Source organism: Aquila chrysaetos, chromosome 12 (genome assembly GCF_900496995.4).
Source record: "Aquila chrysaetos chrysaetos chromosome 12, bAquChr1.4, whole genome shotgun sequence".
Classification (NCBI taxonomy): Eukaryota; Metazoa; Chordata; class Aves; order Accipitriformes; family Accipitridae; genus Aquila; species Aquila chrysaetos.
In genome coordinates, this window is record NC_044015.1 from 42116459 (window position 1) to 42140062 (window position 23604).

Sequence of the window (23604 nt, forward strand, 5' to 3'; positions counted from 1 at the left end):
TCTTGTTATTTTTCGAAAAGCCCACAACTGGTGATGAAGGCATCGTGGTTGTATTGTACGTGGTTGTATCATCGTGTGAGCTAGTAACTCTCCCTGCTCTAGTGAAAACCCTCTTCTCTTCCATGTTAATCTCTCTCTTAAATTTTCATATTTGTGGTTATAACGTTTTTTTGAGTAAATACCTGATTTAACTTCTATGTTCCCAGTCCGGGTAGTTTTAGTAGTGTCTTCACTAACACAGAGGTAATGAGTGATGAATATGGGCAGTTTTAGAAAGGATAAACTGAAGATGTGCCTGGGCCTGCGAGGAATTGATGGGGAGATGGGAATGTCCCAGGGACCGTATGCACCCTTAGGTGGCAGTGATGGGCTGGAAACCCCTCGCTCCCTGCTTGTGCAGAGTGAAGTGTTAAAAGGTGAGCAGCTTGCATTTTGCTCCTTCCCAGGAAATCAGGAACCAGAAGTAATTTTTCCATTATTCTTTATTCATCTGAATATCCTTGATCAGTGTTTCCAAATTAGATCACAAATGTCAAAATAAGATTTCACTGAAATGTCGAATACAGGAGCTGCCACACTGAAGTAATGCCTGTGCTTGGGTCGTGGCTGGCCAGAGAGGGGAGAGCCGAGCCCCGGGGGGCTGAACTGCACATCAGGGCTGTGGAGAGGACAAGAAATCGACACGAGTGAGTCCTGGGGCAGGCTGGGTCCTGCTGTCCTCTATGATCTGTGGCCTCGGTGTGGCTCGTTTTGGCTGATTGGGGACCAAGCTGGCCCCTTCCAGCCTTCCCCAGCTCAGGAGGTATTTGTCTTGTTGACTTGATTGCAAGAAGTTTTAAGTTTTGCTACGTAAACCAGCTTTACGGTCAGGATACCCTTCCTTCTGCTGAGGTTTTCCCAAGTCTAGCCCACAAACATGAGTGCTCTGTTAACCACGGCTGCAGTCTTTGCATGGACCTCTCACGAGGATGATCCCTGGAAGAGCTGGGAGGACTGGGGAGACCTGCTTTTGTGCTGGATCGGTTGGCCCTGCCAGAGCCGCCGTCCTCTCCAGGCCAGGCAGGACACTCCGCACCTTGTGGCAGGCTCAGTAAGGTTGCTGGGTGGTGCACGCAACATTTTGGTTTAGTTTTTCTTGTTTTTCCAAAATGTGGGTTACTGGTTACACCAGGTCAGCAGCGTGTAAAAGCCCATCCATAGAAAGTCTCTCAGATACATACGTTTTTCTAGTAAGCGTGCAGCCACTATGTTGTGCAGTGAGCTCCAGGTCCTGGTGTGGGAACGGTTGGTCTTCAGCTGCTTGCGAAGGGGCACAAGCGTCTGGTTTCTGTCAAAAGAATATCTACCATGAAATTAATAGCTTGTGTGTTTCCTAGTTCTTTGGCTGCTGCCTTCTGCAGACATGAATTTCCTTTATACCATTTATTTGGGGAAGGGACAGACAAAACCGCCAGCAGCTACGTTCTCAATGAATTGTTCAATGATTTTCTTAACACGTGCAATATCAGCCTGAAGTCGGCTCTGAGGTTGTCCTCCCCAGAACCGGGACTGGCCTTGTGTTGGACCTGCCAGGAACCGGTCTCCTTATGGGGAGGGGTTGAAGTGAATGGTAGAAGAATGCAACAAGCTGGTTATACATCTGAACAGCAGATAATCCTTTGAGATCTTCTCTAAATACCTGTTCTGTCTATGACTTTCCTGGAGTCATCCCATCTGCCCCCTCTCACGGGCCGACTCCAGATCCATCATGTATTTCACAGATCACATTCTTTCTGAAGTTAAAAGGATGAGTTTCATCCTTCAGTTAGGTTTTGCAGATGTGGATTCAGATTACATGAGACTTCAAGGGGAATTTCCTTTTTATGTTGAGGCCAGATTACATTTTATCTTTACGTTATAAAGATTACATTTGTTCCCTGGAAAATAATTGTATAGTGCTAAGCCTAGAAATAAGACCAATTAAACCGTGTCTCTTCTGAGAAACTGCAGGTGACTTAATGGTGTTAGGGGGGAAGTGGAAGTGATGTGGCAGCTCCTGCACAAAATCCAGCGCAGTGTTACAGGCTTGCTCCTTGCCCTGTGAATTAGATGTGCTGCCAATCTGCATGGTGGGGGACGCCAAAGACAAAATGGTTCTTGTTCTTGCACCGGCAGGAATCTGCTGAGGAGAGTGGGTGTCCCAGGAATAAATGAGAGCAGAGCTGGCTTTTGACTAAGAAAACTCTGCTGGCGGCTGCCCTTTGTCTTCTGTAGTGCACCGACTCACCGGCCCAGGTCAGAGAGCAAAAAGCAAAACCCCACTGGGGCAGGAGAGACACCCACGAACAAGAAAACTGCTGTTCTGGGCACACAATTCTATTCACACATTTCAGAAGAGTTTCTGCATTTGGGGTGCCCCACTTTTTGGCATGGGGCGGGCGAGCACTCGGGAGCAGAAGCATCAGCTCATTGCTCCCCAGCAAGCCTCTGCCCTGCCGGCTGCGAGGAGGGGGGTTCCGCCGGATGGAAAAATCCTGAATCACGGAGATCGCTTCGGTTTTGCCGCAGGTGATGCTGCTGCCTTGCCGGCTGTGGGGCTGTGCCCACCTTCCCCTCGGCCCTGGCACTGCTGGCGGGGGCGGGGCACGGTTCGTTTGCTCTTTCCTGGGCTTGGCTATAAAGAGTGAGCGGCCTGTGCTGAAATAAAATGCCACCTGTGCAACTTCTGCTGAAAAACTTTGGGCTAGAATGTCATTTTAAGCCATATACAATAGTGATCCCCATCTGGCTGTTTTCTGACATTTTTACCATCGCGAAGGAGAGGAGGTGCTGCTCTTCCCGTACCAATCGACTGCCTTGCGCCGAAGGTAGATGTGGCTGCGAACCGCTCTCTCTGCAGCCAGGAGGGGTATTTGGGGAAGGGAACGTGTGGGTTCCTCCATCCCGAATCACCCGGGGAGGATGCCAGGAGCAGCCAGGGCACGCCGCGGGAGCTGCGGAGCAGCGTGGGACCGGGTGAGCAGTGACATCCTCCGCGGGAGGTTTTGCAGCAAGTGCAAGAGTCAGCACCTCCCGCGCTCTCTCCCAGCCTCAGATTGCCCTAACTTGAGGTTTTTTTGGCATTTATCGGCTGCAGTCGCAGTTGCAACCATTTGATGAAGGGCTTTTTTGTTTTCCAGCCGTAGCACAGCCAAGAGCTGTACCACATTAGTCAGAACAGTTCTTAGAAACTTCCAGCTTTTACTTACAGGAAAGTTGCTGTAATTGAAATCTGCTATTTGTCATAATTAGATAAACTTGTATATATTGAAAATGTCAAGCGATACCATGCATACTTTCCATTTCAGCAGACACTCACCCATTTTGCAGATTTGCAGACTGGCCCCTGCTGTCACCACTGACCATGAACACAGAAATATGAAGATGCTTCATCTTTTCCTGCTGCTGTAGGTTCCGTGTCAGAGCACGAGCTGGGAAATGGCAGCTCAGTATCCTGCATATTTATGGATTTAGTGGACTCAAAGGCATTAACTCCAGCAAAGCAGATGCACTCTTGTGTTAGTATGGCTTCCTAACAATTGCAGGCACGTCTTTGTGAAACACTAAACTGAGTTTGAGCCTGATAAGTGCTTCATAATTTTTTTACCTGCTATCGTGTGTGGTAGCCGACTTACAAATGCAATTTTTGTTCCTCCCTTTTATCATCTTCCATTAGGAAAATACTGAGTCTCTCATGGCTTGCTAAAAAGCCAGGTGTTGTAAAATGGGAACAGAGCCACGGCTCTTGCCCTGGCAGCCTCACCGTGGCCAAACCCGTGTCTCTGGGTTCCCCCAGTCTCCCTCTGCTCAGCTCGTGCAGAGGTGAGGGCACCTCGGTCTCCGCAGACACCCAGGTTGCTCTGGGCAGTTGCTGGGGTTGGAGATGCATCCCCATCCCACCGGCTCGGTCCCTGGGATGGCGGGGCAGGGAGAGGGATTGAAAGATTTTTCTCCCAAAGCTTTCAGCCTTCGGTTTTTATCCCTATGAACAACTATGAAAGTTTATTTTTCCTCTATTGCGTAACACGTTTTTCACCTAGTATATCATACTCCTGCTTTATTAAACCAAAAGGCTGTGTACCTGCCTGCCTTTCCTCCCCGTGTGTTTGTTTACACAGGTGTTTGCAGAGTGTCTGGCACCGCTCTCCCTGAGCCGCACCAACGAGGGCATTGGCTTCGGCTCGCCAAACCTTCGTGCCTTTTCTGGGGGCTGCTCTGCACCCCGAGAGGCAGAGAGCTCAGGGAGCTTCCCCTCCTCGCCTCGGGAGGGAAGAACGCCCTGGCTGTTTATTTCTTGCCCAAGAGTGACGCTTCCTCAGAGGGAAAGCGCGTTCAGTGGAAACGCTGACTTTCTTGGTGAAAGTTTTCCGGTTCAGGTTGGGGCTGTCAAGGCATTGCCGAGGACAGAACTGGAAAGAAAGGGAAAGATTTGATGAAAAAAGAGATGTTTTGAGCCTGACACCATTCTCTGAAAAAAGTCCAATGACTCGGGGCTTTTTATGTCCCCGTGGAGCGGGAGCAGGCGTCTGCCTCTCCATCGCTGCCATGAAAGCAGCCGGCTCCCCGCCAGCCCTCCCCGCAGCCCCGGGCTCCCCCCAACTCATTTTCCCCTGCTCTAAGGGCGAGCGACGCTCTCGTCTCTCTGACACAGGTTGCAGGAAACGGAAACAAGAACATATATTTTTTGCAAAATGGGGAAGAGACTTTATGAGACTTAAGCACGGGGACTCCTGACTCGTCGGGACCCTGCAGCGCCGAGCCCTCTCCCAGTCGTGCATGAGAAACAAATCAGAGTCCATCACTCCAAAGCCTGGGTTGCACACAATTAAAGGTGCTGCACCCTTGCAGTGCGGTCCTGCTCTTTACAGGAAGAAAAAATCCGATTAGCAACACTTACTAATTGAGAGTATTTGATCTATTAACAAGGAAAATTCATTTGTTGATCGAAGTGCAGTATTTGAGAGAGTGAATATGAATTAATGACTGTAGATATTGGTCTCTTTCAGAAATCACAAAGGATTCTGCAACCATTTCCTCTCGCCTTTAATTAGGTCGGTCAATAGAAATTTCAGGTAAATTTCTTGCACGTGGAATGCTGAGCAAGCTGCTCTTAAAAAGCCTAAAAACCCTAAGTCTACATTAGTGTCTAGAATTAATGAAGAAACTGGAGTGCATGGCTAGAATTTCACCTGTATCGTGACTAAATGTCAAGGCTGTTTGTTAATAAATTAAGTCTGAACAGCTTTTTAGTTGGATGTGACAAGTGGGAAAACTTGAAGCTATACTAATGCGGAGGTGTCCACAAATAAGGCTCATTTTTGTCCCCTGTCCCGAGGGAATGCTGTGTTAATTTTTTGAATGGAATTAAAAAAATATGCATTTTCCCCCTACTTTTTTGACTAGCGCTAAAATGGGCTGCTGTGGGAAGATCCCGCCTGTGCTCCCCTCCTGGGTCCTGATCCTCTCAGGTCCAGCACAAACCCACCTACCGAAGCGAGTCTGGGGTAGCAGAGATGCTGAAGGTGTGACTCCTCGGAGGTGTTGAGAAGGTTTGTCAGGGCACCAGCAAGATGCATGTCTCAGATAATGCTCAGCACAGCTTCAGTGCAGTGCTGCGTCAGCACAGAATTAATTCTTAAATTACCAGCCCTCCTTCATAGAAAATTCTGGTTTTTTTCCTCATTTATCATCCCTACAATTATTAATACTAGACATTTATTTGAATGTATTTCTAAAGTACATAGAAGTATTTGTTGGATCCAGAATCTGTGATTTTTCAGAGGAGCACAAGAAAATTAAGATTGCTAATTCCCTGAGAAATCAGATACTTACATTTCTGAGGATAATCTGTAAATCCAAGCCTAAACTGCTTTTTATTCTTAGAAAATGTGTTGCAGTTCTTAGTGGCAGTAATGTTTATTTAAGGTACAACAGTACTTAGTTCAGATTGTCTTCTGCATTCAAGACCAAATCCCATCTGGTTTCTCAGACATACATTTTTCTTAACTTCTTCAAGTAACTGTCCGTGATCAGTTTATTTAGATTTGCAAAACCCTCACTCTGGAGACCCCTATATATAGCTGAGACGATCATGCTGCCAGTGGCAATTTCATCCTGAATTCATCCTTTGGCAGATGAGCTGGATGGGATCCTCCGGGGTCCCGTATAAGGAGTGGGAATATCCACTCTGCTCCGCAGCTCCCCTCCCTGATTTATAGCCCAGCTGCGAATCTCATTTAATGAGAAGTTTAGGTCAGTTCCACCAGCCGATCGCGTGCAAAGCCTTTCATCACATATTTATTGGTTCTGAGCGTGTGAGCTATTTGCACGTCTCTCTCTCTGCCGTACCGGCATCTCTTCGCCCCCCAAGCCCGCGGTGCTGCTGCCCTGGGGTAAGGCAGAGGGGTCGGGACCTGCGCTCGGTCCTGCCAAGAGAGCGAAGAACAGTCCAGGTCTCGATCCAGGTCTCACAAATTCTCAGCGAGGGCGGATATTTCTTGGCAAACCAGCAGCACTGAAAATACCGCATGAAGCTGGCCTCGGCTTCGCCTTTTCCAGCGGCTCAAAGCCGTGAAGCGGGAGAGTGATGGGGGCTGGAAGTCCTGCCGGCAGGACCGGGCTGGAGCCGACAGCCGCCACGGCACCACGATGGGCTGGAGCTGGAAATCCCTGCCTTTTCCCAAGTCCGATGCTTAAAAAATTGAGATTAAGAGGAACCAGATACTAGAACGCTGATAAGGAATTTTATGGTCTGATGGCTGCCTTTCAAAAACCACCGACGCACTGGGTAGCCAAGCCCTTTAAGTGTTTGCGTTTTCCCTTCTTTAGGTAACTCATTGATTTGGACAACCTCAATTTTATAGGCAGTTCTACAAATTGCATTTCCTTTCCCAAGCACGCGAGGTACTCCTTTACCTGCTAGAAATTACAGTGCCTGACTGCAAGATGGGAAGGGGATTTTTGGCAGAGTCTTCAGCTGGTCTGCAGGTCAGCACCCGCCGCTGGAGCAGGGCCGCTGCGCCAGTTAATATATAGACATACATTTCACCCCAGTGGACCTTCATCCAGATCAGCTGCAGAGTTTGCGTAGGGAAGTTTAATAGTTAGGTGGTTTTTTTAATATTTCCATGTCTGCCTGTATTTCCAAGATGCCTGTGATGTTCTCACCATGGCACAATTATTGACATCATAATTACTGACTTTCAAAGGCTTCATGTGTTTCACAAGAGCAATACGAGATCTGTGAAGAACGGAGTGAAATTCCATTTCAGTTGGGAATATTTCCCAAGAGAGTGTGTCACAAAGGCTCTAAGAATGAAGAAAATCTTTATATTTAGATTATGTTAATCATTTATCTCCTCTCCTCTTCTAGGCTTTCATGAGGACAGATGAACGTAAAAGGAATTCTCTCGCTTGGACACATAGAGGAGAGCAGAAACAGATCAGTTCCAGCCACCAGTAATGTTTTCTGTTCCCAGACTTCATTTCAGCATCGGTACGCCTGCTTTTGGTAAGTGATTTCATCCAAGCAGCAAGTTCAGAGCTAGTTTCAGCAACATGTTAAGATGGGGAAGTGGGAAGTTTAGATTTAAAATTTAGAAAAGCTACCATTTGAGATATCAAAACAAATATTTGTCTGAAGCGAGAAGTATCTCAGAAAGTCAAATTAAGATACTTCTGCTTGTAGGCAAAATAGAAAAGAGAGTGAACATGAAGCAAAGACAGAGAATAATAAAAATAAAAGCAAAAGCAATCAGATGTCCCAAATCCTAAAAATTTCCCCAGATTCCAAGTATTTGGCTTATTGAACTTTATTTTATCTTGTTGCTTTTTAGATAGCACATTGTCTGCTTGGACTCATATTTCCCATAGGGGGATGTTCTGACTGGCAGCCTGAGGTCTGCAGTAGGTTTGGCTTGGTGATAATATCCTTTTATGTTCACCGCTTCCATGAAATAACAACTGCACGGCAAGTTCTTACTGACCCAGGTCCCAGAGCCCATCCTTCTGCCTAATTCTCTTTGCAGACCCCCCAGTATGGCCATGTCGCTGATGCCTCCCGTGTTGCAACCTCACAAGAACACTTAAGCTAATGAATGAGCTTCGTGACTAACTCAGAACTGCTCTCCTTTTCTTCTTTTCTCCCTGCCTTCCTTCCAGAAATGCCTGAACTTGGAGAAGTGGGCTGGTGTCCTCCTTCACACGTGGGTTTTCATTGATGCTGTTGCTTTTTCCAAAGGCTTGCTTTGAAATAGCTTCGGTTCCTAGCATCAAATCTTACGTGAGGGCTTCAAGGCTGAAAATAATTCACTGAAGCTTTAGCTGAAGCGATGTCATTGCGAACCACCACAGCTCTGCGCTAACAGCACTGCTGCCTATGTCCAGCACGGATTTCTCCAGCAGCTTCTGCTGAAGCTCTTCCCCAGGAGCCCTGGGCACGTCTCCAGCAGGAGTCCTTCCATTTCCCAGCAAACTGGTGCCACCGGATCCCTGCCCTGGCAGCCCCAGTCCTTGAAGGAGCAAACCAGAAGGTGGAGGACCACGAAGCACTTGGTGGGACTCAGTTCAACCTCAGCATTGCTAGGGAGGAAAGAGAAATCTGGACAGCCCTCGCTGGGAAAGGGACTTTTCTGCCCCAGGCTCTGGACTGGGCTGGACGGGAGCTGCAGGCTGTGGGCAGGCCACCTGGGAGGAGGAAGGCTTTGGCACCTTGGTGCATTTTGGTGGGTTTGGGGGGACCCCAAGCAGGAGTGAACTGAGTCCGGTCCGTGTCGGGCACTGCCGTCCTGCAGCAGCAGCACGTCCCTGTTAGAACTCGGTCCCACCTCTGCTCTCGGCAGGCGGCTTGCCCGCGGTGCCTGTAATTTTCAGAGATGCATTTCAGGTGGCAAGATTCACTGTTAACCCCTGATGCGGAAATATGTTATTTTTTTCTATGGTATATGAAAACCATACTGAAGCTTATCTTTGGCTTGCTTTTTTTCCTTGGAAACACATTTCTTGCCAACTTGGCCATTGGGCCCAGTATAATTAATGAAAACTCCCCCTGAGACTCAAAGAAACAAATGCCTCCATTTACAGCAAAGGTTACATTCAATTTACTCCATATTAAACCCATTCTTCAAAGAAAAATCCGAACAAAACCATTGCAGGATTTTTAGCACAGACGACTGGTGCCATGCATTTCATATGTCCCCCGTCCACAGAGTTAGAACAGCTCTCCACGTCCCTAGACATCTGCTACCGTCCCATCTGAGGACAGTGTTTGTCCAGCCGTACATCTGTTCCTTCTAACAGGGAGTGTCGCCCCGGCTGTCAGGAACAGTGCCATCTGCTCCATTATTTTCGGCAGAGTATTGTTCACACGAGCCATCCATGTATGGATGTGTCTGTGCTGGGAACCTAATAATGAGGTCTGAGGGGACACGCAGGGGAGGACGAGAGCTGATTTCATCAATTATCTGCATTACTGTAAGTGGACACGTACTATTTCATTACCTATTGAGAAATGAGTTTTATTGATCCCGTTAATAAAGGAGATGGGGCTTTCTATTAGGAGGCTGTGAAGCAGATAATGAGGCAGCAGCTCTCCTCTCCCCTCAGATATTCAGGTACATCGCTTTTTACCACCTTCTTGAGCACTGATCCTTTTTGACACCAAATTTCCCCCTTCAGCAAAGACACGATCTTCATCTCTTCAAAACCTGTCTCCTGCAATCTCCCTGCACATCGTGTGCTCTCATTTACCTCTCTGAGAGTGCAGCCGCCGCGGCAGAGCATCCTTTCTGCCTTTGAGGCTCGAACCAGAGCCCTTTAATTTGACGACTGCTGCGGGACCTGATAAGCTGGAGCCAGATTTAGTCCTTCCCGGGCTCCTGCGAGCAGCCGAGCCCGGTGTGGAAGCGAAGGTCCTTTCGTAGTTGTATTTTGGAGCTGCTAAAAAGTCGGGGTGGGTGGCCAGCCAGAGGGTGAGGGGTTTCATGCCTCCTATGATCCGTCAGCCGTTCTTTCCCTGAAATGCGAGACTCCCCTACGGTGCAGCCCGCACAGGTCCCCTTTGCCTGCTCACCTGTTTTCCTGACTGTATTTCCATCCCGCGCGAGGTTTGGTAGCAACAGCAGCTCCTGCCGAAGGGAACCCCGACCCCGGGGCCACTTTCCTGCTCCCAGCAGTGGCCAGGCCAGCAGCGGGGTGTCCCCGGGGGGGTGACACACGGTGCGAGGTGCTCTGTTTGCAGGGACACCCCAGCACCGTGCCCTCCTTGCCGCAGGGGTAACCCCGACCCGAGCAGCGGCACCTCTCCTTGCTCGTGTTCTGCTCATTCTGGTTGTGCACGAGCGGGCAGCTCTTCCTACCGACGGATGGGTTGTGCTGCCTAACGATGGCTCAGGACGGCCACAGCAATAGCATCTTAAATGATGCGGTATTAAATCGCTCACGAGGATGAGCGCGGCAGTCTTGTGGGCCTCCTCGGCTCATTGATTCTGGCGAGGGAATACGTAAGGCTCCGTAAGATGGATGGGGATGCTCCACTGGAGGTGATGCCCCTATACATCAATCTGCAGCCGGTGCAGCTGACAAACACCAGCGTGACAAGCCCGCTGTTAACACTAGGGATTAAGCACATTTTACAGTGAAATATAGGAAAGCTGATGGCTGATGGCTAGCACCCTGTCAAAGCCATGTTTGGGATCCCGCCTGCAAAAAACGCCTCCACATTTGGGAAGGTATGTGCAAGTCCAGTCTCCGACTTGCTCTGGCAGATGCGGGCTATGGCAGAAATTCGGCTGCCCGGGGTGTACGGCCGTGGCGGGGGCACGCGAGCTGCGGTCCGCCCGCCGGGTCTTTGGGTAGCTGCCGTTAAGAGCCGGCCAGCTGGAAGGTGCTCTGCCCGCCCCGGGCATGCGGGCGACTCTCTGGGATCATTCCAGCTGCGTTTAGTTTTCAGACAGTTCACGGGATATTCCCTGGATTTCCTTCTGAGCACAGCTCCCACCGTACTGCCAATAGCACGGTAAAAGAGAAGTAGCTGTTAAAAGCTGGGTATTTAATCTGCAGCTTGTTGTTTCTCTGTTAAACACACACTTTAGGAAGCTTCGCTCCACTGATGGGTGAAAAGCTCTCCGGCCCCCGCACGCTAGGGAGCCCGCTCGCTGCAGACCCAGCTCCTGCGCCCTGACCCAGCGGCTCCTCTGAGGTGCCCTGATGCACCCCCGAAACCAAAAGGAGCTTCCCTGCTCGCAAACCAGGCGGGCGAGGAGGAAAACTCCCTCTTGATCTGATCGTGGTGCCCCGCGGGGACCCAGCTTTTCCCAGCGGCTGCAGCATCCCTACCCGGGGCGTGTAAATATTTGCGGGGTCAAAGAAATCCTTACCCTAGCATCTTTTATATAAAACCTCTCGCTTGTATTTGTTGAGCTACATTATGTTTAAATGAGAGAGCTGTGAGTGAGTAGGAGACTCACATGAAGTCTATTTATTTTAATCTCTCACTGTCATTTTAAAACTTAGAGATATTATTTCCAGTCTTTCAATTTCCTTTGTTCTAAATCCCAGTTTATGTTTTCTTTAAAAGGTTATGCTAACACAAATCAAAAGCCCCACAAGTCAGCTTGCAAATTTCGCTGCCAGCCCTTAATGACCTGCTAAAAATAACATGAATGATTCATCTCCTAATCTATGGAAACGGTAGTTATTTGTTCTTGGCAGCTCTCTTGGGTTTGGTCTGGGCTGCAGCAGATTACAAGTATTAGCAAATTAAGGAATATTGAAGTGATTTTTCTTCTTTGTGTTTCAGGGGAATGAAAGCATTTTCTACAAACCAAGCTGTGTTTTCCATGGCCGTGGCCCCCACCACCCCGGGAAGGTCTCAGGGCTTCTCAAACCTGAGGTCCGAAATTTGGCCACAGATATCTAATACTAGTAACGTCGTTTTTAGGCAGAAGTATTTAAACAGAAATAATTTTAAACAGGAATATTCTAAACAGTGCGTTTAAGAAGCTCTACAAAGCTCAATATTTTCTAATCTTTTAATAGGGGCTGCTCAAACGTCCTAATAAGAAAATAAGGCCTCTTGTAATAAGTTCTTTTTAACTGAAATCAACTCATCAGATTTATTAAAGCTATTCAGGTTTTCATTCCAAGCCTCCTGCAGATCTGCAGCACACTTTATAGCAAAGGCTTCCCAACACCAGCCCTTTTCTGTCCCCTGCCACGCAGTGATGTGCAAAATAGCTTAAATCCTGGTCCTTTCTAAGGTGCAAATCCCCGTTTCTTCCAGGAGAGGGGCTGGGAAAGCCAACCCCTCTTTCATGGGTTTGTGTTGCAAAAACGGCCGACTTTGTTTTAATCAGATTTGGTAGGATTTGGTCAGAGAAGAGGAACACGGGGTTAGCAAAGTGTACTTGGGCTGAGCATAATATTTATTCCTCTGTCCATAACCCTTATTAGTTGCGCCTGGGGAACATTCACGTTAACTATTTTTATCTTTGCCGTGCTGGGATGTGACTGTGTTGCACACAAAGACTCAGCTGTGCTCACGTGTAAACTAGAGTGTTTATTGCTCACTACACAAGTATGAAACCATCTATATTAATATTCCGTGCAAAGCTTTGACTGAGCAGCGCACAGTACGTTGGATCAAGGCGAAACTGCCTGACCGAAACAGTGCTGAACAGCCTGCAAACATACGCAGGGCTGAGATTTGTTTGCAAATTATTTTGCATCTGCTTACTGAAAATAAATAGACTTTCAGAAATCTGTGGCGGTTTGGGAATGTCTCCTTAATGGAAAAAAGTCTATTTCCTCAAGTAACCAATTTACTCTCTGTAATTTAATCATCTCCATTAATGTCAACCTGCCAAGGCCATCAGGAGGAGGCTCCGTGCCCGAGGCGGGGGGATCCCAGCCGGGCTCCCAGCCGGAGCCGACCCCACAGCCGGGGACGGCAGCCGTGCTCCAGGGGGGACTCCTGCTACGTGAGCAATGTGCACCAGGAAAAAACATGGAGCAAGAAGTTATAGTGTCTTTTTCACAAATGGTTATTTTTATAGTTTAAACCAAAAGCTAAGTCCCGAATCAAAGGATTTGGAAAAACATGACGTGTTTTCCAGATGTAACTAACGGAGCTGGGGGGTCTCACCTGTAGTACTTACAGCCAGAATATATTCCAGTGAATGAAAAAAGGTGTAAAGCATGCAAAACCAAAACATCCTTTTGAAACGCTGTTTATTTAAAATGTGCTTTTTATTGCAGTGCTGAGGAAGGATAAAGTGGTTGTGTTTAACCATATAACAAAAATATTTACGTAACTCCAGAACTTCCACCACTTCTCTGTATCTGGCTCTGAAAGCTTGTCAGGAGGTTTCCTGCAGATTTTGACATCTTTTTACAGCCCAGACTAGTCGGCAGGAGCAGCTGGTTGCAGCACACACACTGCAGGGCAGAGGGAGCTGTGTCATTTGGCTTGTGACTTTGAGCAACTTGACCTCACCCTCTCATACCTCACGCTCCGAGCATCTCTCCATGTCACTGGGGACACGCGTATCGGGGGGAAAGTACAAATCAGGTTCTGGGTCTTAATTACCAACGGGATGGTGGGGTTGTCCTCAGTTCTTGAGAAAAGAGCCACAGAAATGGGCACAGAGGTTGATGTGGAGATGATCTGGTGGATCTGGCGGTCTCTGGTTGGAGAGGAGTTCAGAGATGTGCTGTGAATTTAATCTAGGCTACCATGGGAAGAAAACGAAAGGAGACGAGATGTCAGAACAGATATGGTCAACAGCAGGAAAGGCAGCCGGCAGGGAAAGGTAGCGGAGGATGTTTATGTGCTGTAGTCAGGCGGTTGATTCTCTTCTGGGTTTTCATGAAGAAAACATGAAAAAAAAAAAAAAAAGAATTTGCATCAGGGGAAGATAGTAGTGAAAAAGCTACAAAGAAAAAAAAGTTTTTGTGATTGCTATCACAGGTTTCAGGTGGGGTCGGTCTCAGGCATGCCCCAATTACTGTTTTCAGTAGTTGCTTCAATGCTGATGACCATTCTACAGGACAAAGTGAAGAACAGAAGACGTTTGTGATAACTTTGAGCTGGAAGGAACTGCAGTCATTGCATTTGACAGGATCAGGCCTAAAATGATCTTGAAAAGTTGGAGACGGTCCAGTCAAAGCCCATCAGTCAGATGAAATTAAGGCTTTAGCAGAAAAAAAGTCAAATACATCAGTGCTAGATGGGCAATAACTTGGCAGACAGCAGAGCTGTATGCCGCAGTCCGGAGGACCACGTACTGAACAGGAACAAGCAACTCTGCAAAAAGTCAAGTTTTACTTGGGAATTTGGACTGTTTTCTATTTTCCACGATGCTGGTAAGATTTCGGCTAAAATACCGTATCCGGTTCTGAATGCCACACCTCAAAAGAAATGTGGAAAATCAGACGCAATTTAGTGGGAAGCCCAGGAGAGCCGTCCCACGGGCAGCATGGGCGCAGTCACCCACGAGAAGGGCCGAGCGAGGTTTGGGTGGCCGGGGGGTGTGAGGAGCCCGTGGAGGAGTCACAGCTCCCAGCCGGCCCTCCCTGCGTCCGCACCAGCCTGAGAGCCGGGTAGGGTTGGAAGTGTCCAAGGACAGGTTGGACGGGGCTTTGGGCAACCTGGTCTAGTGGAAGGTGTCCCTGCCCATGGCAGGGGGGTTGGAACTAGATGACCTTTAAGGTCCCTTCCAACCCAAACCATTCTAGGATTCTATGAGGAGCCTGAGGCTCCACGCAATCATGCACATGGTTGGTCCTTCCCTCTTTGCAACAAGGGGAGCAGTGAAATGTATTGACTTTAATTCTGTGCCAGATGACTATATGCCTCATTTATTGACCTTCATTATGTATAAAATTCTTATAAATCGGACCACAAAAGAAAAGACCACAAAAAGAGTGCAGCTGCTGGTGAAGGCACTGCCAGACCGCAGTGCGTGAAACAGCTATAGGGAATGGCTTCTTATCACTAGGAGGGAGGGAGAAAAAACACCACAAACCCACCTTCTTCTGGCCATAAAAGTTGAAGAGACTCAGTAGAAAATGTTATGTATTTTAAGTGTGTAGTAGCGAGATGTTAAGAGAGGCTGTAAACTCCAGGCACCCCCAGAGCCAGCTGCATCATCTGGTTCGTGCCTTCTGACCACTGTTGGGAAAATGCTCTTTGGCTGCTCCATTTTCTTGCTTCTTGCCAGCCGCAACAGCTGGAAAAAGTAGTCATTTGGGGCTGAGGGACAAGGGAGAGCGTAAGACGAGCCCAGCCTCAGACGTGCTTTGTGCCAGGCCCTTGAAGAGGGTTTGGCCGACCCTTCTCGCACCACGGAGGCTGGACCATGGCGGCCAAGGCTCTCGCTGTCTCAAAGTCTTCTGGTTGCTCCTCCAATGTGTGCTGAGTCCTCCTCCTACGGCTGGGAGAGCGGTGCCCAGGGCTGCGGTCAAGGAGTGAGTACACTGGTGGCTGTTCGGGGCAAAAAGAGGGGGCTGAGGTACAAAACGAAGTTGCTTGAAAATGGGCTTGTAGACCTGAGATCAGTTAGGGTAGGAGCAAGTTAACGACTATTACTGCTATTGCAAGTACTGCTATTGCTGGTAAGGCTGTTTCCCATGGTAAAATAGTAATGTTCCTGGGCACGAGCCAGGGTGTGGTAAGTAGCCTCAGGAATCAAAGGCTGAATAAAGGTAGTCTAGCCAAAAAAACGTGAGATCTTGTAAAGAAAAGATGTGTCTCATGATTTGGGAGGAGGAATATGTCTTTCTTTTGAACTTTTGGAGTTGGTAACAGTGTAGTTTTCATTACATTGTCTCTACAAGCTCTTGACATGAAATGAGATTATTTATTTGCTGCTGGGTCCGAAACAAAAAGGGAATTATGTTCTGAATAATACCGAATCATGTTTAACTTGCTGCTATTGCTAGAACAAAAATATGGTGCGATTCTGCTCGAAATGCCTTTCTCTGACCTCTGGCAGTTCATGCCTGCTCTCTTCATATAACCAGTGAATAATTTTTTCTGCCCAGTTGAGTTACAGTATCAGTGTCCAGCAGATTTTATTACTTGTAAGACTAACCTGATGTGCGGACCATGACTCTATTGCAGTAATTAAGGATGAAACTCCTTTTATAGCACTTAATGCTGAGTTCTTTGTGTTCATCATGACAGCTGCATGTAGGAATCTTGGATTTATTTTATTTACTTTGCATTGACTATTGTGTATAGTAACCCATGCAGCTTGCTAACCCTGCATTTTTGCAATCAGCTAACACTAACAAAAGTGAATCCAACGACATCTTGGCTTGTTAATGAGCCGTCATGCTCCAAGCCTCCCTGTGGGAGCAGATGGCCGGGAGGTGTAGAGGGAGGGACGCTTCAGGTTGCACATCAGTCTCTCGCGTCAGCTTTTCCCGCTGTGTTTGATGGATGTTTGAGAACGCCATGAGGAGGAGGACGTACTTCATAAAGGTGATTGCTTGTGGAGATTTCTTTCTTCTCTGTGTCTCTAAGGGACTAACGAAATAAAACTGTGCATGGAAATGGATTGCCCAGGGAACAGGGAGTTGAGGAACGCTTTTGCTGTGAACCATACCCATTTGCAACCCATTAGAAATGGTATCCGCTTCTCAAATGAACGCTTGCTGCCCAGTAAATGCATGTGTGGTGCTGGGGGCATTCCCCACCCCGCTGGCCCCGGGCTGGGGGGTCCCATCGCTCCCCCGTGCCCGGCAGCAGCGCCGGGGCGGCAGAACCAGCTCCACCGCTCGTGGTTCCTCCGCGTTTCGGTGCCTCTGACCGTGCTCGCCGAGCCCGGTGCCTGGGTACCCGGAGAGGGGAACCATGCCCCCCCAGGTCCTCCCTCCCTGGTGCGGAGCGGGGCGGCTCCGCGGGAAAATTGCATCCCGGTGGATGTTGTGCCGTGGCAGGGTCGCGTCGCCGTGACCTGCCCGGAGGTACCGGTCCCTCAGGGAGACCCCACCGGGAATACTGCGGGGAGAAGCCCTGCCAGCTCAGCCAAAGCTTTAGCACGAACGTTTTGTTTCTGACAGCGGGGCTTTCGGCGTGCACTGAGTTGTGTGCGGGCGGCTGAGTCCTGTGTTAGCGTTGCTGCTTTCCAAGAACACTCACCAGCCCTGCCCGGGTGGCCGAGCCCTCGCAGCTCCCGCAGCATCGCTTGCGCACACCGACGGGGCGCAGGGGGAGCCGAGGGGGCCGGCACTTAATGCCCCGGGCCTTTCCTTCTTCATACTCGGTACTGATTCCTCAACTGGAAGAAAACGCTATCTCTTCTTTCTAGACTCGGTGATGGAAAGCAAGAAGCTCATTCTCAGCACAGCTTGCAGAAAATATATTAAATGTCAACACTAATTAGATTAGCCTGGCTCGCTACAATATTGATATTAATTAGATTGAATTTAACTTTGTTTAACTTAATGCCCATAATAAATGAGGAGGAAGGTAGTGAAGCTTTCCTCCTCCATTAAAAAAAGGCAGACCAGAAAATAAAGAATATTTTAGGCTCTGAAGAGAGATACCGTTTCAGGTGGTGGGTGCGACTGCCCTCATGGTGCGGTTCCCCGCACGTGAGCCTTCGGGTGAGTCTGACAGGGACCTGCCGGTGCTCCGCTGCCGAGCAGAGGAGAGCCATCCACCCGGATCGCGCGCGCAGCAGCTATTCGTGGACGGATGAAGTGACGGAAAAAGGAATGTCAGGGGAAAATGGGAGTAAGGCCAGTGGCTCTGTGCACAGCCCGAGCCTACCTGGCTCACAGCCCCCGTGGCTGCACGTCCATCAGCCGCGGTTGCTACTGGTCCCGGCGAGCTCTGCGGCTGGGCTGCACAGAGGATGAGCTCAGGGCGAAGGTAGGCTTCAGACCTTCTGGCATCCCGATTTATCCTCCCGTGACAGTTGTTTTTCTCCTCCTTTTGGCTTTACTCCTTCCTCCCGGTGAAGGTCTAGCAGACCGGAGCAAAGGGGTTCGGGGAAGCAGTGGAGAGCGTTCACCCCGGCAGCGAGCAGAAGGCGGCGGTGATGGCACCCCTGCCAACGGCCCAGCCGACCCCTCGGCTGGGCTAGGGAGGAAAGTGCCGTCATTTCCCAGCCGTCCCCACCGTGCCGCAGCCGTGGCACTTGAGATCCCGTCAGTAGTTTTGCTTCTTTGGTTATCAGTGGATTTTATTAACTCTTTGGCACTTTTCAGAGGGAAAACTTCTTAATTTCAGAGGGGAAAACTGTCCTTTGGGGGTTTTTTTAGAGTAGATCGAGTTCTGTGGTTTGAGGAGAGATATTTAATCCCACAAATAAACGTGTATGACCATAACTAATAAGGACATAATTACATCCTGTTTAATATTATCATCTCATAATAGTGAAAACAGGATGTTCCTGCTCCCCTGTGCAGATTTTCTACAAGAGTATGATTTAACTCTACTTTTCTGCATCTCTGCTGCATCAAAAAACAACATGGTAATTAATACAAATATTAATTGTCACGGACAGTTGGCATTAGCTGCATGTGACCACGCAGAGACAGCAAGACAGAGATCCTGTGATTTGGCAGCAAGCCAGCGTGTTGCAAAGCTGGCAGGCTGGAGTTGGGAGCTTTACTTGACTTTTTAGCGTGAAAGCTATGTAGAAGTTCAAAGTTGTGAAAAGGAAAGCAATGATATTCATCATCCAGCCAAGTGGTCATCTCCCGACTACTTCTGCCCCTGCAGCTGGAAGCACATAAGCCCATCTCTTTTAGAGGAAGGGGAGAGAGCGGGGGCCTCGGAGGGAGGAGCACCACAGCAGAATTCGGGTGATATATAGCTTGCTTCAAGATGGGATAATCTGTTTATCATGGCTTTGTTGCTATAGCAGCAAGATTTTATTCCGGAGATGTTGGCTGCGGGAAGGAATTTCAGATGTTGGATGGGAGAAAGGGCTCGCAGTGGTCCTGCAGCCAGCGGGACCTGGGAGTGCAAAAGCGAGAGGTGAGGAGCAGTACGGAAAAGGCTTGTATCTAGCCCAGACCTGAATTCCTCCTGCAGCACGGAGGACCCCAGGGATGTACCCAAAATGCCGCTGTGATTGCTGGGGCTTTTCAGAGCCCGTCGCTTCAGAGCTCGGCTGCAGGACCAGGCAGTGCTGCAATAGAACAGCGAGCCGGAGGTGTCGGTGGCGTGGGAACCGGCAGGGACGAGCAGAGGGAGCTGATGGAGTCAAGCCCCTCACAGCAGAGATTCTCTTGGGACGGTTGGTGACACTTTGCAGGTGGTTTTTATGGTAATATTGAAAAGGTCCCTTCTCAGCTCTTCCCTGAGACCCTCGGGAGAGAATTCAGATGTGTTTATTTTAATTTACTTTGGGAAAAGAAGAAGGACATTTTCCTTTTTTTCCCCATTTGCATGAAACCTCACATACGCAGTTTGGCTCTGCTCTGGATTCCCGGGTCTATGTGGCCACATGCACCCGCTCCAGCTAGCACCGGGCGTTCAGGCTACCGATCTGGCTGGCTGCTGCAGGTACAAAGATGCTCCTGTATCCTCCTGTGCCAGTGCATCTCTACAAACAGTAGTAATTTTGCTAATGGAATATGTGGAAATATCAGTTTTAGGTGACTTTGGTTTGTCCAGCTTCTCTTTCAGGTCAAATACAACGGAGTTTTTTTGTTTGGTTTGTGTGTGAGAATTTTTTTAGTGCAACTAACAGTGGGGCTTTTCCTTTGCTTGATCTTTTTCTTTCTTCGATCAGTCTTTTTAGAATTGACTTGTGTAGATATGAAGGGAGTTGCCAAGATCATCCCTAGACTACAGCAGCAATACTGTTCTTATAGTGCTACAGTATTACACTTTTCGCTGCTTTTATAAGCAGACCATAAAGAGTTATTAAGTAGCTGCTCATTAAAAAGATGGGACGCTGTCATGGCCCAATAAATCATCTCTATCTCTGTAAACACCCTTGTTTTATGGGCAAATAACAAACTAGTTAATTTATTACTAATTCTTTATGGACTCGTTGATTGATCCCTAGCACTGCAGACTAGCGGTAATTTTTAATAGACAAGGCTCAGAGTCAAATCCTTAGTTTGCTGACATTTTCCCAAGGTTTCCACTGCTGAATACAGCACAGAGTTTGAGATTGTGATGCCGTAACCCGCTCCACGTGGGTGCGCGCTCTGCCAGCGAAGAGGCTGCCTGCATGCTGCAGTAGGCAAGCTGAGGGTCTGCAATCGGCAAGCCGAGGGGCTTCAGTATTTCAGTCTTGGTTGGCAGCTAGAAAACCCTGCATGCTTTAGGTCAGGGTGCTAAGCTGTCCTGCCAGCATCTTTGGAGGTTTCTGCGAGTGTCAGACACAGAGACAGCTCCCCTTCGCCCAGGCTGGTGCCCTGGGTTGGGGGGGCAGGTTACCATAACCCTACTCCCAGGATTCCTTAATTGAAAAGTTTAAATAAATATGATGAGGTTATGAATACGGTATTACTGCTCAGCTTTGCAGAAGGCTGAGCTAACCTTGTGCCAGTCTCTCAAAATTTGGTAATGTGGTGGACATAAGACTGCACATAAATCATGGGCTTTTGTTCATCTCTTGACAGTTGGGACTCGAAGGAACAACTTCCTCAATTATTTTACATAAATTTGAAAGAAAGAAGTTTACACACTGCAATGGAAACACACTCTGAGGAGCTACAACTGGAGAGCAGTGAAATGTGATTTCCTGGGAAGGACTTTTGCCAGGCTGGAACGCTGCCGTGATAAACCCCACGTGTGTCCTACGGGTCAGGGCGAACCAGCCTCTGGTTTCAGTGGCTGATGACCGAACGCTGTGAGGCAGGGATGCTGAACGAACGGCACAGCGGGTATCAGCACTTGCACGCCTTACCCTAAACCTGCCCGGCGGCTTTCGGAGGTGGAGGACGAGAGGATCCCGCTCGCCGAGCAGACGAGGCTGCAGAGCTGAGGGGAGAGGCTGGGCGCTGCAGTGGGGTGAAGGTTTTGCCAGACCTTGTTTGGAAACAAAAGAGATCTTGACATGATGGACCTGATAAATGAAATCCATAGGAATTTAGCTGTCTAGACAGTCCTCCACACTTAATCTCCATGGAGCAGCATGTTTATCCTATACCTTTCCGTGTTGCTATGTTGAAAATTCTTCTTGTTTCTAACACAAACTCCTATTTTCAAATGATCATTAGGGCCTATAAAAATAGTGGTGGGAGAAGCAGGATAAAATAGATGGAATAAAGAGAGAGGTATTCTTAACATGTACAAAATAATTACCATGTGCTTCACATGGTGTGGATGCTAACTTTTGTTAAAGGCCACGTATATATTTCTAGAGACGTTTATCTTGTTTCGTAGAGCAATAATGTATATTTATTGCCTGCCTGCTTGTCTTCACATATTCCAGCTAAGATGATGTAGTCAAACTTGGTGTGGCATGTGCACCAAAACTAGTGTAAAGTGCTGAAGAATTCACTGCTCCCATGGCTGCTGAAGCAAAGCAATTATTTAAAACATGCCTTTGTAATGCGCCTGGTTTGAGTTGAAAAGATTAGAGAACGGGGTTTTCAGGTATCATCCCGCTCAGGATCTCGCAGATCCAGCTGTAATCATGTAATTACTTTACCATGTGGAGCAGCCCAAGCGTTGCCCTCACATGCACCGCAGCGCCGCTGAAATCCCAGGAATCTGCCCGTGCGCCCTGGCAATGCTGCAGTGAAAGGCAGTGAAACACCTCCCGCAGCCCTGGACACCGCAGGCGAGAGGCACACGGAGCCATGGTTAGGAATGGAGTGGAAAAAAGGTGCTGGGCAGTTTTGGGGGTGGCGGATGCACTGGCGGTTGTTATGGCTTAGGCCGTATTTTATGTTGTGTTTTCCCTGGCTGTGTTACGTTCCTTACTGCACCTCCCTTTAACAGAAAATAATTTTCACTACTATGAATTACTGCTATTTTATACTCCTCCAAGGGGCTATTATTCATCAAATTACCCGCGTTTAAAGAGCTGTTCTGTTTCTCTAATTTATATCGTTTCCATACCCCTGCAGAACTCTCCAGAGGCCCGGGTACGTGCCGACAGCCCGAAAGCCCGTACTGATGCCGGTGCTACGGGTCAGCGCTGAGCGGGAGCCCGCGGCTGCAGGGAGCTCAGCACCGAGCAGCTGCCTCCGCGCTTGCATTTCGGACAGGCTTTGCGACCGGACTCTAATGCCAGAGCCACTTGCCACCCAACTTACTCACTACTCAGGGCATATAAAAGCTTTCACGGTGAAAACTTTCACTTTTTGCAGTATAAAAGCTGTGGCTCTGGGTGTCTGCAGGGGAGGTGGGATACCTGCTGGGATTTCCCTAGCTGGGCTGGAAAATCTGTGTCCGCGCTTCGGAAGCGCGGATGCCCGTCACTTCTGTCGAGGAACTTTGCTGCGGGTTTAGGGGTACGGCTTTGGGCTCACGCGGCAGAGCGTTTTGGCTGCGGCGCTGGCTGCCCCGTCGGACCGGCTGCAGCCGACGGACCCTCCCCGTGCGCCTTCGAGGTCTTGGGCGAGGGGTAGCGAAGGAAAACGTGTCCAAGCGAGAACCATCAGGAGGGCTGGGGCGAGCAGGGTCTCCTGGAGCCGGGCTGCCAGGCAGGCTTCAGCATCCCCAATGATGGGGACGTCACAGCCTGCCTGGGGACCTGCTCCGGTGTTCTGATTAAAATGTCTCCATAAAACAATTGCATAAATGTACTTTTCACTTTAAAACGTTTATTTTATCAATATTGAGCAAATATTGGCACATCTTCAGCTGGATTTGTTTAACAAACTGAATTAGCCACATTTGGCGTGACTCGTGATCCTCCAGCAGGCTCGTTAAAGATAATCCCTGTTTCTCTTCAACAAGGAACACAGCCCACAAACGAAGCCCCGTCACGATGATGGGTTTTGGTGGTGCTGGGGTGGAGGAGAGGTGGTCTCCTGAGCACACAGCAAAGGGCAGGCCGGGATCCGTGGTGCTGGGGAGGTGGGGTGCTGGGCTATGGGGGTTCATAAGGGTCTCGGGGGAGCGGGGCAGCCCCGGGGAGCAGCGGTGGTCCTTGCTGCCCTCCTGCCGTGCAGGGATGCTCCAGCCTCCCCTGCGGCTGCTGACCATGAGTGCCAGGTACGTCTCGCGGTCGGTCGGTTGTTTTACTCTCACGGCTCCCTGCCTTACAAAAAGCCAAAAAAAGCACCAAGGCACTGCAATTTGTCATCTTCTCTGGTTTAGCCTTTGAAACAAAAAAATTTAGCATCGGGTCTCTGGACTTAGTCATTAAAAATGCAATTTAATAACCTATACTTTTAAACTGTGGCTCATGGGTCAGAAGGCAGATATGTTTTTCCAGGCTTGTGTAAGAGCATAAACTGCTTGGCTGCAGACGGGAGTTGGGTTTGAACTGGTTCACAGTCATCGTAACTCCTGTCGGTGCTCAGACCGGGGACAAACCCTCTTCTTGTCAGCTCATCCCTCAAGTTTGCAGGGAAAACAAAGCAGACACAGTAAATGCAGAGCCCCACTGTGTCCAGAGAGCTATTTTTCAGTAAAGACCTGGGGGTCGGGGTCCCTTT

At 48.8% G+C, this 23604-nt stretch overlaps 1 long non-coding RNA gene across 1 annotated transcript; it reads left to right on the forward strand.

The window, feature by feature from the left end:
- The first annotated feature begins 5435 nt into the window (after nucleotides 1-5435).
- On the forward strand, nucleotides 5436-22587 carry LOC115349178. Its single transcript, XR_003926018.1, has 3 exons — nucleotides 5436-5540; nucleotides 7391-7528; nucleotides 22066-22587. It is a non-coding gene; the product is annotated as an uncharacterized LOC115349178 (long non-coding RNA).
- The last annotated feature ends 1017 nt before the right edge of the window (nucleotides 22588-23604 follow it).